The sequence below is a fragment of the Pinus tabuliformis genome, chromosome 2_2, assembly GCF_031772625.1.
Source record: "Pinus tabuliformis cultivar Carrire ecotype Pingquan chromosome 2_2, CPIR1, whole genome shotgun sequence".
Taxonomy (NCBI): domain Eukaryota; kingdom Viridiplantae; phylum Streptophyta; class Pinopsida; order Pinales; family Pinaceae; genus Pinus; species Pinus tabuliformis.
The window spans coordinates 1,157,340,145-1,157,357,214 of record NC_142300.1 but is presented as its reverse complement, the minus strand read 5'-3'; the positions used below and the strand labels follow the sequence as shown (position 1 = coordinate 1,157,357,214).

Genomic DNA, 17,070 nt, shown 5'->3' with positions numbered 1-17,070 from the left:
CATAGAATCAAATAGAATACAACGTGTTTCCTATGGGAAAGGAACTTTGAAGGCCTTGTGCACTTAACATGGTTCTTCATTTCATCTCTGAAAGCACTAGGAGGATGGGGTCTAAAGAATCTACTTTTTTTCTCATAGGTCCTAGATGCTAAAGGAGTATGGAGAATACTTCAAGGTTCGGGTTTATGGGCAACAATTATGAGCAACAAATATATTCCCCCCTCCTCAACTCTAGATTGGATAAAAAATATGATCAAAACTCATAAGAATGGGTCTATCATATGGAAAGCAACTATTCAAGCATTTTCAATTATTGTTGAGGGACTAAGATGGAAATTAGGGATGGGATAGAAAGTACTTATAGTTGAAAGATCCTTGGATCAATTCCCAAAATGGTCACCTTCTCTTTTAACAAATAATCCAAAAATTAAATGAGAATGGTCTCTCCACTTTAAATCAAATAGCAGCAAGAGAATTGTAACAACCCTCGTGAAAATTTCATGTAATAAAAGTTAATAAAGGAAAAGTAAGACCACGAGTAAGGGACACATATTCCAAGCTGAATATTGGGCAAACATATCCTAGTGGGCATCACTAGATGTGTACAAAGGCATTAAAATGAAAACAAACATTTTTGGCACATTTATTTATGAAAATAAAGGAAATTAGGAGAAAAGTAAAGTGCAAGGTCACAGGTTGCATGTGAGGAGGAAATTGAAGGAAAATAGTGGAAAATGAAGAAAATAGAGGACTCATTAATAAAAAGGCTTCTGAGGAACAATTGGTAACCTTTTGTCAATTCAAGTTTGGAGCTCTCTCATTATTCTCTCTCTCTCTCACTCATGGTCACTTAGAGTTTTCTTGGAGCACTCTAGCTTTAGATCAAGGAAGGAAAAGCAAGCAAAGGGAAAGGCAGGAAATGAAGGATTAAGGAAAGGAAAACAGGATCAAGCAGCTTCAGTAGGAATATTTACATGTAACCTTTTTCATGTGTGATTTCCTAGTTGGTTAGGACATGCATGGCTTTGCATGTTGGTGTATGGTTCTCTTACTATTGGTGGCATGGTTTTTCCAGGTTATGATAGTGGTTTTCAGCCTAATCTTTCCTTTTTATGGATGCCATGGTGTCCGGATGTTTATTTTGGTTTTTGAGATTTGGTTTGTTGGATGGATTTTAGAATCCTAGGCAGAGGTGGTCTCAAGTTTCATTCCCAAAGGCCTAGGAATCCCTTGACCGGTTTTTGCGGGATACACGGTAAAGCCTCAGGGAGGAGTCTCGGTTTAGGGCCTAGTGATCTAGGTTTGGATTGTAGTAAAACCAGAAAGACTAGTCTCGGTTTAGGGCCTAGTGATCAAAGATTGGATTGTGATAAAGACCGAGAGATAAGGAGACAGAAAATTCCTCAAGGATAGTGATGGATTCTGGATGGCATTCTAAGTTTGGTTTGGTTGTGATCAGAGTACCGGTTTTGGTGTGATCATAGTTTGATGAGGGTGGAGGTGGTTTAAACTCTAGATTCCCTTGGTTATTCATGGATTGGTTGTTATATGAGATCCCACATTCATGCTTGGAATATGGCCTAGGGGTGACTAGCTGAAAGAGAGATTTGGTTCAACCATGTTTATGGTCGGGTGGTACATGGAAGTCTCGAACATGGTTGGATTTACATATGATTAATGAAAGCTAATTTCTCTTACTTTTTCACTAGTTTATATGTGATTTTAATGGTTGTCATACCTCTGATATTTATATGGTTTTATGTTGGTCATAAGCATGGTTAAATCACCGATTCATGTCATGGTTATTTCATGTAATTACTTGTAATTGTTGAATGGATGGATACAAGACCTAATTGATGATATAATAGTTCAATGGAGAAGGAGGTAATCCTTCTAGTTATTTTTCATAAGTTCTTTAAGTCATTTTTTCTTTGTCTTGTATCTTAGACCTGTAGGTTGCATTGATGCCAAGTGTTTGATAGAATGTCAGTCCCGGTTGGGGATGCTCAGGCCTAGTCTTGAGGTTGATTTTTGATTTTTTTATGTTGTCGTCATGTCTTTTATGGATTCTAAAGGTTATAACAAGTTTGGGTAAGAGGTTGGGATTATAGGCCATAAAAGTGGCTCAAATATCGAGGAAACTGACAAAAGTCTGCTGTAAAAAGTCCAGGGACATTGGTAGACAGGCCTATGAGAGGGACTTTGGCTTCATGTCGTTGTCTTTCCTATAGCCCGAGAGTGACCAGGGGTTAAAAGGCTTAAATCATTAGTGGGACTCAGGGACAAGATTTTGACTAGCTGACATGTCTCCTGAGGGTGTTGTTGCTTATGTGGATGGGTTTGTTTGATATGTTCCATCAATTCCATTTCCTTAAGGTCACCAAGTAAATTGAATCCATTATAGTAGCCTCTCTCATCGCATGTTTACCCCGGCTGGTCAGTTGCTTAGGAAAACCTAGGAGGAAATCATGTTATAGATTGGTATCAGAGCATGGTTGCACTCTCCTTGGGTGAAGTTTCTCAGTCATGCATGCATGTTAGTTGCATGTGTGTCGCTTACACTTGCATTCCATGTGCTTATTGCATTGCATCATGTTAATAATGATTGTAGTAAGGTTGTCATGAGGAACTTGATGTGATTTTGTGGGATGAATCATCAGAAGTATATGATTGTTTATATGATTATATGCAGCTTGAATACATCCTTGTATGTTAGGTTTCATTCTTGAATGTTTTGATTACATGAATCAGTCTTGTAGGTTGATTACAAGAATTGACCTCTTATGCTCGACACATTTATATGTATGCGTAGTTGACTAGCATTGCTTATGCATGTTGATAGTTGCATGTGGCAATGTGTGCAATGGAGTAATGGTTGTTGTCATGCATGAGGTCATAGCATAAATTGTTGATATGGCCTTGCATTGATGACTAGACCCTAGCTAGAATGGTGTTTATGCATTGATACACTTATTCGATATATGTCTATATGTTTTTATGATTATGTTATACATCTATCACACTGATTTTATGATCTTGAAAACAAGGTATTCTCCCTGAAGTATGCTAATGTATGTTGGTTTATTGTGATTTGGTTTAGTTGGCATATTATGCCTTGCAGGAAAGAGATCAGATGGCTAGAAATGTGATAGACTACATAGAATCTCCCTATGCATCATATGGGTAGCATGGTGCGGGGAACTCTTATGACTTGGAAGACACATTGAGAAGCCTGAAGGAAGAAATAAGGAGTTGCAAATCAGACAATGATAAAATCATGCAGGAACAAGAGAACCAAGCAGAGGTGAATGTGATACTAATTTAGAGTTTGTCAGATTTGCAGTGACAGGTACCACTTCGAATTAGCCATGGACATGAGGAAAAAATTAATGGGGCATATGGCAGTAGGTCTCATAGTAGACACATGTGGAATAGATATGACAAGATCATAGATGGCAGGTTTTTGGGAACTCCGGATAGGAGAGATGATAAACACATGTATTATTCTAGCTCTGGTTTTGACAGGCATCATGATCATCATCGTCATCATCCTTACAGGAGGAGTGATAGGGATACTTGTCATATGGGTTTAAGAAAGCGAAGCTACCTACCTTTGATGGATATATGAATAAATCGCAAGATGCAGAGGCATGGTTTCTTGGTATGAAAAAAATCTTTCGATTGTAGGATTATTAAAAAAAAATGAAAGAAAAGATAGCAACTTTCAGTCTCAAAGGTAAAGCGGATATTTGGTGGAAGACATGAAGAATGTCAAAGGTATACATGAGGAGGATTTGACTTGGCATGCATTTGAAATTCTCTTCAAGAATAAGTACTAGTATGAGAGGTACTATGATGACATAGCTAAGGAGTTTTATGAGTTGTGGATGGGTTTTATGATAGATGATGAGTATACTAGTAGTTTTTTTGAGTTGTTGAGAAATGTGCCTTACCTTAAGGAGGAGAAGGCCAAGGTTATGAGATTCATTAGTGGACTTCCAGTTGCATATTGAGACTAGATTGAGTTCGATGAGCCTAGATCTTTGGAGGAGGCCATCCGAAAGTTGAAGCATTGTTATGAGCAGTCGAAGCATAAAGTTGATCCTAAGCATGACTTGAAAATAAATGAGAAAGATAAAGGAAAATGGCCACCAAAGAGAGGAAGACCTCAAGATGCAAGTGAGAAAGAAAATGTAGTTCCTTACAAGAGGTTCAATACAACTGAGAAAGGACATGGAGAGCAGAAAGCTAGAGGTGGTGGTAGGGAACCATTGCAGTGTTGGATATGCAGTAAGGATCATCGTAAGAGGGATTGTCCATAGTATTAGAGTGGTGGTAGACCCCATATCTATAGTTCTTAGGAGGCACATATAGCTGGTGATGTTGGTCATAACATTCCTTGAATATATGTAGTTGTGGACAACAAGTAAGTGGACCATCAGGCATCGATCATTAAGATGGACGGTAAGATTTGTGATCAAGTTGTTTCTATTTTGATTGGTCTTGTATCTAACTATAGCTATATTAATCCTGACTTGGTGGATAAGTGTGGTTTGAGAAAAGAAGTGCATGCAAAATCTTGGTTGGTACAGTTGGCTATACGAAGAAGAGAGTTCACCACTGGGTGAGAGCTTGTGCATTTGAGTTAAATGGTATGCCTACAACATCACATTTGAATGTATTGCCATTGGGATCATATAGTATGTTATTGGGTATGGATTGGCTATACCTTCAGAACCAAAGTGGATTGCTTCGACAAGGCCATTGAGTGTGTGGATGATAGTGGGGAAAAGAGGACTTTGCAGGGAAAGAAGAAGCCTACATCAATGAGGATGGTTACCGCTATGCAGGCTAAGAAAAGTTGCAAAAAAAGTTGTGTGATGTTTGTAGTACACATTTCTATTGACAAGGGTAAGGAGGTTGAAGATGTCGATGTGTTAAGCATGTATCTAGTTTTGCAATAGTTTCAGGATGTATTTCCTGAGGACATTACAGAGTTGCCACCTCACAGGGAGGTAGACTTTTCTATTGAGTTGGTGCCAAGGGCAGCCAACATAAAAATCACCTTATAGGATGAGCACACCTGATTTGGTTGAGTTAAAGTTGCAGCGAAAGGAAATGTTGGACAAGGGATACAATAGCCCAAGTGTATCACCTTGAAGCACACTAGTTTTGTTTGTGAAGAAGAAAGATGGTACTCTCAGATTGTGCATTGACTATAGGTAGTTAAAGAAGGTAATGATCAAGAACATGTACCCTTTTCCGAGGATTGATGATTTTTTTGATTAGTTGAAGGGAGTAGCAGTTTTCTCTAAGATAGACTTGAGATCGGGATACCATCAGGTACGCATCAAGGAAGAGGATATCTTCAAGACTGCATTTAAGAATAGGTATGGGCATTATGAGTTTGTTGTTGTTCCATTCGGTTTGAATACATATCCAACTACATTCATGTGTTTGATGAATAGTGTGTTGCATCCTTATCTGGACAAGTTTTTTATTGTATTCATTGATGACATACGGGTATATTGTAAAAATGAGGAAGAACATGTCGACATTTAGTAGCAGTGTTGAGGTTGATAAGAGAGCATCTATTTTATGTTAAACATAGCAAGTGAAACTTCTTTCAGACTGAGGTACATTATTTGGGGCATGTTGTCTCCAAGGATGGTATAATAGTGGATCCAGAAAAGATAAGGGCCATCATGGAGTGGGCAGCTCCTAAGAATGTGGATGAGGTGAGATCATTCATGGGATTGGTAGACTACTATAGGAGGTTCATCAGGAACTTCTCACACATTTCATATCCTATCACATCATTGTAGTGGAAAGGTAAGAAGTTCAAATGGGTAGAAGATTGTGAGGCTAGTTTTTAGCAGCTTAAGCAGTTGTTGACACATGCACTAGTGCTAAAGATTGCAGATCCAGACAAGGAGTTTGTAGTGTGTACAAATGCTTGCAAGAGAGGACTTGGTGGAGTTCTCATGCAAGAAGGACAGGTAGTGTGCTATGAGTCATGGAAACTGAATGAGCATGAGAAAAACTATCTAACGCATGATCTTGAGCTAGCAGCAATTATACATGCATTGAAGATGTGGAGACACTATCTTCTGGGCAAGAGGTTTACATTGATGAGTGATCACAGTGGGTTGAGGTATTTTCTTGATCAGCCGAATCTAAATTCCAAGCAAGTGAGATGGTTGACTACCCTTAGTGATTTCGAATTTAAGATTAGATACATCAAAAGGAAGGAGAATTGGGTTGTAGATGCTCTTAGCAAGAAGATACAAGTAAATCATATAGAAGCTGTTAGCACCTAAATCTGCCTTAGGCTGAAGGAAGGCAAAAATTAGGGTAACCACAAACCACGCTCAGTCTGGTAGCTAGCCCTACCAGAGTAGGAGAGGGCTCTCTCCGAGTCACGCTCAACGAATGGATAGGCCAAATGGTCTGAGATGAATTACAATGCAATATTTACCTTAGGCTAGTAAGTGGATAGGGATTTTGGAAAAGATTTTATGAAGTGACCGAGCTTCTGGGATGTATATGGGACTGGCACTCAGCAAATAACAGAGAACTGAAAATGAAGGCATAGACTATTCCGTGAGGCAAGGTACGCGGCAAGCGCAACAATTTCGGCTTAAGGTAACACGGAATGAAAAGATTGCTGAAGAGAGTGAAAAGGGCATGGTCGCATGGATCCTTTTCAACAGAAGAATAACACTGCATATGAAATTTTCCCACAGGCAGAGCAATATAAATTGAATTCTACCTAATCTCACTTAGAAAATTTCACTGTAATGAAACATGAAATGAAATATGAAACATAACAAGATACATATGGAACATAAGAAAACATTTGCTACACTCATGACCACAAGAATCTCATGAAACAGAGCCGCTGCCTTTCATTAATCCTCTGTCAAAAATACACAGTGCAGAAACAAAGTTTCTTTCCCACAGTCTCCCATAAGTTACAAGCCAACCAACCCTTTGCAAATAACTTGCATACAATATATAGAAAGTGTAGAGAAGATATGGAACGCCCAGGGGTTGGGAAGTTACTCAAATCATTATGAAAAGGAGATGGAGGGCCAACCATCAGCTACAGGTGCAGCGCTCTCAAGCATGACATTTGGTTGGGATGACCCTTTGCATTCTTTTGCCACTTGGATAGATGCCCATTTGGAGAGAAAACTCTTTAAATGCCGCCTTTGGTGCCAAAAAACTGAAGTGTAGATGACCGGGTCCACTTGGAGAAGTCGCGACCCGACATTTCGCGAAGCGGGAGCAAATTGGCCGTTTTTTCCCCTGTGCGCCGCGCCAAATCCTCTGTGCGTTGCACCACTTTGGAGCCTATTTTGGGGCACTTGTAGGTGTCCAAAATGTGCCTAAGTGGGCTTGTTGGAAAGCCTGTCCTGTCTACTTTCTAACCCCACTAGAATTTCTCAATTCGGTGTTCATTTCCCCCCCAAATCTTCATTCTCCCAAGACTGCTTTCTGTGTGTCAAAAAAGTGGCAGAGAGGCCATTTTTGGGTGTTTTTTGACCTTTAGGAGACCCAAAACTTGTCAAAATTTCTTGCCCGGACACCAGTAGTCGTAATTTTTGATGTTGAATCCAAATATGCAAGCAGTTTCTCCATTGGAGCCCTAGAATTTTAGCGTCGCGCCAGTGGCGCGGCGCACAGGGAGAAATTTCCTGTTTTTTGTCCAAAAAATCAAAATTTGACCAAAACTTCCCCAAATTTGCTGAAATTTGGGCTAGAGGTTCCTTATGGGGTGCCATGCTGAGCCAAGGAAGCCTCAGCCAAGATTCTAAGTCTATCTTTCTCCTTTGCCCATTTTTCCCTTTTTGATGCCTTCCTTAGGTTTGCCTTCAAATTCCTTATTCGTGCCTTGCAAACCTTGTTCCGTGCCCAATAGTGGTTTTTCATGTTCCTGAGCATGTCCCTATCCTTTTGTGCTTTCATCGACAGCTTCTCTAAGTGGATGTGGATCCTCTTGAGCCAAATCTCTCAATGAGCCTCTATCTCCTGCTGAATAGGTGTCTTCTCATTTAGGCTTCTTTGGGCAGCCTGCTGGTCTTCACGGATGTTTTGCAGCTCCATGATCTCATGCTAGTCCTCAGGCTGCTTGTTTCTCTGCTCCAAATACTTGATGATCCATTTGTCCCTCTCCACATCTGCATCATCATCTTGAATGAGGATGAAATCGGCCTCCTGTTCACCTGATGGCCCCTCATCATGCATAGGTTTCTTGTCCTTGTCCTGTATTACTCTGAGGGGAGCATCAGCAAGCAAATCCAATTTAACCTTCTCTTTTTTCCTGATTAGGGTTTCCTGGAGTATTTTCTTCAACTACTTGATTTTGACTTCGGAGACCCGATTCCTTGTGTATCAATGAGTAGCCATGCGTCTTTGAATTTTGTTATCTCTTTTGGCCTTCTTAAGAAGATTGTTTAAATGGAAATTTACTTTGTCAAGCCAAAACTCCCTATTTTCATTGATTTCTCCTATGGGCATGTTCTCTTGAAGCTGTGTCATTGTGGGTCTCCTCCCCATATTCTGATGAAACCTCAGATGCCATGACTGCTGTTTTAAAAGTTGAATTTGGGCTACCCTTTGATTTAAATGAAGCTAGAAGTTTCTTTGACAATCTGCCACCAAGGGGACAATTTAATAGGGAGCATTAGGATGGGGATAATATAATGGGAATAGGGGTTTATAGGAGAATTTTTCTTAGGGATATACAGGGGTATTTGGGGTATTTTGATAAGGTAGGGTTTGGGTTTTTAGCAGGGTATGGTTTTAGGGTTTGTAAGGTAGGGTTTGTGTTTATTAAGCAATAGGAGGAGGGGAAAGGGAGTATGATCTTGGTAACGTTAGGGTAATGATTATGGGGACAATGGCATAGGGGAATAAGGAGCAGGGGTAGGGTAGGAAGAATAACCTTGGCAGCAACAACACTGTAGCAAAAACCCTAGCAGAACAGTCTTTCTTTGATGTCTTCTTGTGTTTGCTTTATGAAACTTTTTGCATTCAATCACAGGCAATAAACCATCATATCTCTATCAAATTTGATGCACAAGTGAGTTTATGGAGCCTACCTTGCAATTTTATGGGCTTCACAAGAAATTTGAGGCAATTTGGCACAATTTCAGGCCCTTTTTTCCCTATGCACCGCGCTCTCTGTGTGCGTCGCGCCAGTGTAAATTTTACACTGGAAAATCTCTCCCAGTGCGCCGCGCTCTCTCTGTGCGTCACGCTATTTTCCAGGTGACTTTCAGAGGCCTTCCCGGTGTCTAAATTGGGTGCAAGATAGCGCGTTGGAAAGGTCTTTGAGTCTACTTTCCAACCCAACCAGATGTTTTCAATTTGGAGTTTATTTTCCCTGTCAAAAATCAAATCTCCCAAGACTAGTCAAAATGTGCCCAGTGAGGCTGCCTCAAGGAAAAGTGTTGTTACAGTCAACTTTTGAATGCCTTCCTCAACTCAAAATTGAGCTCATGATAGCTCATTGGAAAGATCCTTGTGTCTAGTTAGCATTTGACTCATAAAGCAAGTAATTTGGCCAACTTAGCTAGGAGAAAAATTGATTTTCCCAAGGTCACTTCAGAGGTGCATCAATTCTCCTGAGGCAATTGTATTTTTGACATTTCTCCAAAACCATGACACCTGTGTAAAAAGTGAAGGAGGTTTTTCTTCCTGGGCATGTTGTGGAAAAAAAATCTCTCATTTTTCCCAAATTTATCTTTTATTGCTCAGAAACCTCATTTGAGTGAAACCTATCCCGATGTGTGGAACAAGGGATTTGTCGAAATGAAGCAAATTGAAGGGGATAGGGAGCTTCTAATTCTTGAGGAAATTTTGGGAAGTAGGGAGGGATGTTAGGAAGTAGGGCAAAGTGGAATCTCAGAAATTGAGTGAGGGGAAGGGGTCCAAAAAGGCAAAACACAGGTCAAACCTAGAAAATTGCTAGGTTGTAGCAAGAAACTAGTGTTTGTGCAAAAATGAGGAATTTGGGGGATATCAGTGATGGGAAGTGTTTGATAAGGTAATTTAAGGATAGGGGAAGGTGTATGAACATCAGGATACAAGTTTTGCTGATGATTTGACCGTCTAAGAGAAATTGCCTTCAAAACCCTAGGAGAGGGAAATGACCTTACCTAGGCACAACTGAAGCATGAACAAGGTGTAAAATGACCCAGTGGGACTTGACATGATAATGAAAACTCTCTAAATGATGGTGCACTCAGTTGAACTGTGACATGGACCGACATTTGGACAACTTTGACAAGGGTAAAATCAAACACTAGACCCAATGCCTAGTGACCAAATTTTGCTTGAAGACTCACTGAAATGACAAAATTTGACCTTGACACATTAAAATCACTTTGTAAGAGCATCTTTGATCACTGGAGGAAGGTTGTAAAGACTGACACTAACAGAAGCTATGAGCTCTTATGGGATAGAGTTACAGGATAGGATCTTGTAGGCAGGACAACAGGATGAAAAATACATGGAGATTATGCACAGGTCACAACAGAGCACAAGTACAAGTACAAGTGTAGGTACAGGTGAAGGTACAGATACAAGTGATTGGGATGCAGACTAACGGCAGATGGTTTGGTGAGATTTAGAGATAGGATCTATGTGTCGAATTGCAGTGATCTCAAGAAGCTTATCTTGAGGGAGTTTCATGCCAAGTCATACTTGGGTCATCCAGGATATCAGAAGACATTAACGTTGGTAAATAAGTTCTACTATTGGTCGAATTTGAAGAAGGAAGTGGCAGAGTTCATGTCTAGATGTTTAGATTTTCAGTAGGTCGAGGTGGAATGTAAGAATCTAGGTGGTTTACTACAACCTATAGCGGTTTCAGAATGGAAATGGGAGGTCATTTCCATGGATTTCATTACAATTCTTCTAAGGACAGTGAGGTAGAATGATTCTATTATGGTTGCACTCGACAGGTTGACCAAGGTAGCTCACTTCATTCCAGTAAAGACTACATATTCAACTAGCGAGGTAGCACAGGTGTTCATCAAAAATATAGTGAGACTGCATGGTGTTCCAAAGAAGATTGTGTTAGATAGGGATGAAAAGTTCACTTCCAAGTTATTGAAGGAGCTATTTGCAGGCTTGGGTACAGAGTTGGTTGTCAGTACATCTTATCATCCGCAGACATATGGACAGACATAGAGGGTCAACATGATCTTGGAGGATATGTTGAGGAGTATCTTCTATTGGTTGATTTTGCATACAACAATGGTTATCAAGAGTCATTGAGGATGAGTCCTTTTGAGGCATTGTATGGGAAAAGTTGTACACTCCCGTCAACTGGGGTGATCCAGTGAACATGGTACTTATTGGACCGGACATGTTGGCAAACATGGAGCAGGAAATGTAGGTAATAAAGAAGAATCTAAAGGAGACACAGGATAGATAGAAGAGTTATTCAGATCAACAGTACAGAGTGTTCAAGGAGTTTCAAGTTGGGGAGCATGTTTATTTGTGCATCAAGCCCAAGAAAATCTCTTTGAGGATTGGTTCATGTGCAAAATTGCACCACGATATAGTGGGCCTTTCGAGATCCTTAAGAGGATTGGACTAGTGGCATATCGACTTGCACTGCCTCCAATAGTGAAAGTCCATGATGTTTTCCATATTTCATTGCTTAAGTATATAAAGGATGTTGATCATGTTATTGATTGGTCTGTATTGTAGGTGGAGCAAGAAGGAGAGTTATAGCTGGAGCCTCAGTGCATATTGTAGCAGAAACATCTCATGCTCATGAACAGCACCATATAGCAAGTTAAATTGCAGTGGAAGCACTTTGGGCCTAAAGAAGCTACATGGGAGATGGCGGATCAGATGCAGGCCCTGTATCCTTCATTGTTTGCCGGTTGAGGCAAAGCAATTTTGGTTTGATGTTGGTATATGTTTGGCATATGTTTTGCTGATGTTTTGGTATATGTATATGGATATAAATACCACCATGAGCTAAGTTATAAAGCTCTAATAAGCGGTATGGGTGTCATTTTATTATGGTTGTTATCTTCTCACGTTGTTGTGATGATTTTTTTTTAGCAACTCTTTCATTGTAAATACTGCATTGAGCTAAGCTATAAAGCTCCATGGGTAGTATGTTTTCTTTTTAGTTATTTTACTAAGGTTTTGGTGTGGTTTAACACCGTGGACGGTGTTCCCCAAGGGGGAGGGTTATGCAATAGCCCTAGTGAAAATTTCATGTAATAAAAGTTGATAAAGGCAAAATAAGACCACGGGTAAGGGACACTTATTCCAAGTTTAATTTTGGGCAAAGATATCCTAGTGGACATCACTCGATGTGTGTTTATGGCTAAATGAAATTGGCAAAGGCAAAGGCATTAAAAGAAAAAAAGGAATTTTTGGCACATTTATTTATGAAAATAAAGGAAATTAGGAGAAAAGTAAGGTGAAAGGTCACAGGTTGCATGTGAGCAGGAAAATGAAGAAAATATAGGCCTCATTAATAAAAAGGCTTCAGAGGATTAGTTGGTAACATTTTTTCAGTTCAAGTTTGGAGCTCTCTCATTATTCTCTCTCTCTCTCTCATTCTTGGTCACTTAGAGTTTTCTTGGAGCACTCTAGCTTTGGATCAAGGAAGGAAAAACAAGCAAAGGGAAATGAAGGAAAGCAAGGATCAAGGAAAGGGAAACATGATCAAGCAACTTCACCCGGAATACTTGCAGGTAACCTTTTGTATGTGTGATTTCTTAGTTGGTTTGGACATGCATGGATTTTCATGTTGGTGTATGGTTCTCTTGTTTTCAGTGGGCATGGTTTTGTTGGGTTATAACAATGGGTTTCAGCCTAGCCTTGCCTTTTTCTAGATGCCATGGTGTTGGGTTGTTTATTTTGGTTTTTGAGCTTTGGTTTGCTGGATGGATTTCAGAATCAACGGCGGAGGTGGTCTCAAGTTTCATTCCCAAAGGCCTAGGAATTCCTTGACCGATTTTGGCGAGATACATGGTAAAGCCTGAGGAAGGAGTCTTAGTTGAGGGCCTAGTGATTCGATTTTGGATTGCAGTAAAGCTTGAGAGACTAGTCTTGGTTTAGGGCCTAGTGATCCGGGATTGGGTTGTGGTAAAGCCTGAGAGACAAGGAGATGAAAAATTCCTCAAGGATAGTGATGGATTCTGGATGGCATTCCAAGTTCAATTTGGTTGTGATCAGAGTACCGGTTTTGGTGTGATCACGATTTGATGAGGGTGGAGGTGGCTTAACCTTCGGATTCCCTTGGTTGTTCATGGATTGGCTGTTCTATGAGAACCCACATCCATGCTTGGAATATGGCATGGGGGTGACTCGATGAAAGAGAGATTTGGTTTAGCCATGTCTATGGTTGGGTGATACATGGAAGTCCCAAACCTGGTCGGATTTTCCTATGATTAATGGAAGCTAAATTATCTTACTTTTGCACTGGTTTATATGTGGATTTAATGGCTGTCATATCTCTGATATATGGTTTTATGCCTGTTATAAGCATGGTTAAATTATTGGTTCATGTCATGGTTATTTCATGTAATTACTTGTAATTGTTGAATGGATGGATGCAAGACCTAATAGATGATATAATAGTTCAATGGAGAAGGAGGTGATCCTCCTTGTTATGTTTCATAAGTTCTTTCAATCATTTATTCTTTGTCTTGTATCCTAGATCTATAGGCTGCATTGAAAAAGTGTTTGACAGAATGTTAGTCCCATTTTGGGATGCTCAGGCCTAGTCCTGAGATTGATTTTTTATTTGTTTATAGTGTCATCATGTCTTTGATGGATTCTGAAGGTTATAACAAGTTCTGGGCAGAGGCCGGGATTCCGGGCTAGAAAAGTGGCTCAAATCTCGAGGACGCTGGTACAAGTCTATTGGAAAAAGTCTAGGGATGCTGGCACATAGCCCTATGAGAGTCACTTTGGCTTCTGGTCATTGTCTTGCCTATAGCATGAGAGCGATGAGGGGATAAAAGGATTAAATCATTAGTGGGACTTAGGGACAAGATTTTTGAGTGGCTGACATGTCCCTTGAGGGTGTTGTTGTTGATGTGGATGGGTTTGTTTGATATGTTCCTTCAATTCCATTTCCTTAAGGTTGCCAAGAAAGTTGAATCCCTTATAGTAGCCTCTCTCGTCGCATGTTTACCCCCGCTGGATGATTGCTTGGGGTGGACTTGGGAGGAGGAGGTGTTACAAGAATGTCCTCGACAATATCAAGAATGACTCCCATGTAAAATTAAATCTAAAAGGAGCTCTAGTAGAGGAGTGGCAGGGAGACCTAAATAATCTAAGGAAATCACTAATAAGGCTCTCTCTAGATGAGGATCTTCTTATTTGGTCGCCTTGTCCCTTTTGTGATTATTCCCCAAAATTTGAATATCTACATATAGCCTGACAATTTGATCTCTAGGATCCCCCCTATGGGGGGGGGTACTTTCAAAATTGCATTGCCCCCTCAAGGCTAGATTATTCATGTGGATATTACTAGGGAATAAGGCCCCAACTTATGAGATCTTACAAATATCCTTTTGTGGGCCTAGTAGATGTTCCCTCTACCTAAATGACTTTAAATCCATCCTCATTTGTTTATTAAATATCCTTTCACTTAAGTTATTTGGAAAGAAACTTGTGATAGAGAAGGGCCTGAATTTTTTTGGGATGGTACCCACATCAATGAATTTACAAAAACTTGGCTAAGTGAAAAACATAAAACAAATCTCAAAGCACTCCCTCTAATAGTGGCTTGCTATTTTTGATAACAAAGGTCACTCATCTTTTAGAGTAACCATTCAAAGTTTGGGTCTACAAAGCTCCATGCCTACTTCTATTAAGAAGTCCCCTTCAATGGACAATTTATGAAATGATTATTCACTAAGATACAAGTTAGGCTTTCCTGGATAGGGTTGCACAACTCTCCTTGGCTAAAGGGGGTGTGGGTGGATTCACTTATATTAGTAACTCACATTATTTCTCTTTCAATGGAAACATTGGTACAACTACAAATAATTATGCCAATCTTTTTGCATGAAACATAACTCTCAAAATTGCAAGGGACCAAAACATCTCATCCATTCATATATATGGTGACTCCAAAGTGATTATTGATTGGAATGGATCATCAAGAATGAGAAATTAGACCCTGCTACTTATTAATTAGCAATGTGTTTTACAAAATACCATGCATTCCTCTCTCATAACCTTTGAACATATTTACAGGGACATGAACCAAAAGCAAAATGATCTCTCGAAGGATGGACTAGTAATGGATGAAGGTTGTGTCGAGCACAAGGATGGCCATTGCACGTAACATCTTTTCAACATTTGACAATGAATAAAATGCTTCTAAATGTTTAGTTTTTTATGATGGATAATCATAGGGATCACAACTAGAAATTTTACAGTCTCTTTCTATCTTTTTATCTGTACCTCCATATATTAGTGAAATTTGGGGGACTCGACATTCTAAAAAGTTATTCTTGCATGTATATAATGACTCAACTAAGGAGAGTCTACCATCTATTTACGACAACGCAATATTAGCCATACATGTACTGTTAGCGGCAAATACATATGTACAATGTAAACAACAAAAACCTTGAAGACTTTGGTTTTTCTTTTTTAAATAAATAAATAAAACAAAATAAACTTTTACATCTTTATATGGGCTATAGTAGCCACATAATGCTAATGGAAAGTGCATAAGTAATATTTATGGGCTATAAGTAAAATTATTAGCTTTTTTCCTTGGAAAAAAAGTTAGAGTGACAAGTTAGTGAACAATTTTGCTCATAGAATTAGAGCTTTTATTTTAAGTTAGAGTGACAGGTTGGTGAACAATTTCACTCATAGAATTAGAGCTTTTATTTTACAATGTCATTTTAACAAGTCATAGTCTAATAAGTCTAAGTTTTGGAGTTTTTTGGACAATTTTTCTAGCCAAGTTGGCCCAAAATCCAACAAATATTTATCGAGTAGTCTTTATGTGACTTTTTGGAAAGTTTTCCGGTTTATTTTTTGATCTAACTTTTCAGGTTTATTTTTTGATCTGATTTGTCTATAATACAATAGAGATAATTTGAAATCAAGTTTGATGAGTGAACTCTTCACATTCAAGATTCTCCAAGGGTTTTTGAGGGTGTTGAACCCGTATATGCACTCAAACCAGTTTAAACAATACAAATCAAGATTTGGCAAAAAAAAATATTCGAGAAATCCATTAGAAACACCAAAAAATCGCACTTAAAGACTACTCTAATATTTATTAAAATTACAAATTTGAGTTGAATAATCTACCCAATTTACGATATTGAATCTATTTTTATAAATCAAAACACATTTTAAACAATTAAAGATTACTATCTCACTCACAAATATATAACTACATTGAGTTTATGTATATATAATAATTAGATAAAATTATTAATTAAAAATTTAGAGAAACAAAAAATATATATATTAAATTAAAAATGTTAATGTTTTTTACTTTATGTAAATTAGTTATAAATTTTATTATAAGTTGCAAGAGTGAATCCTATGGTGAGTCGCTTGAAGCTAAAAATAAATTGGTTCTCTTCGTGGGAGCCCTTTATTTGTGTAATAATCCCCACTTTATTTCCACCAAAGAAAATTGTGAATGACATGAATATGGGATGATCATTTTGTTATCCATAGTGAATAATTTAGTCAATTTGATGGTGATATCGAACCATAACCTGTCGCTTTGGCCGAGTGGTTAAGGCGTGTGCCTGCTAAGTACATGGGGTTTTCCCGCGAGAGTTCGAATCTCTCAGGCGACGTGTTCTCTGAAGTGTTTTAACTACCCTGCTCATAAGGATTTTTAAGGAATTTAATTTTCATCAATCATTTACAAGTTTACCCTGTGAGAGTTCGGATAACGTATGCGTTAAAAAATTCTCTTAAAGGAATTTAATTTTTATCACTCATTTACAAGTTTACTCTGTGAGAGTTCGAATAACGTATGCGTATCTCTTATACGATTTCTTCTTAAAAAAAACCTTTCTTTAATTCATTATT

At 38.8% G+C, this 17,070-nt stretch overlaps 1 non-coding gene across 1 annotated transcript; it reads left to right on the top strand.

Annotated features, from left to right (window-relative positions):
• Positions 1 to 16,750: 16,750 nt before the first annotated feature.
• On the top strand, positions 16,751 to 16,832 carry TRNAS-GCU (transfer RNA serine (anticodon GCU)). The gene has a single exon. It is a non-coding gene; the product is annotated as a tRNA-Ser (tRNA).
• The last annotated feature ends 238 nt before the right edge of the window (positions 16,833 to 17,070 follow it).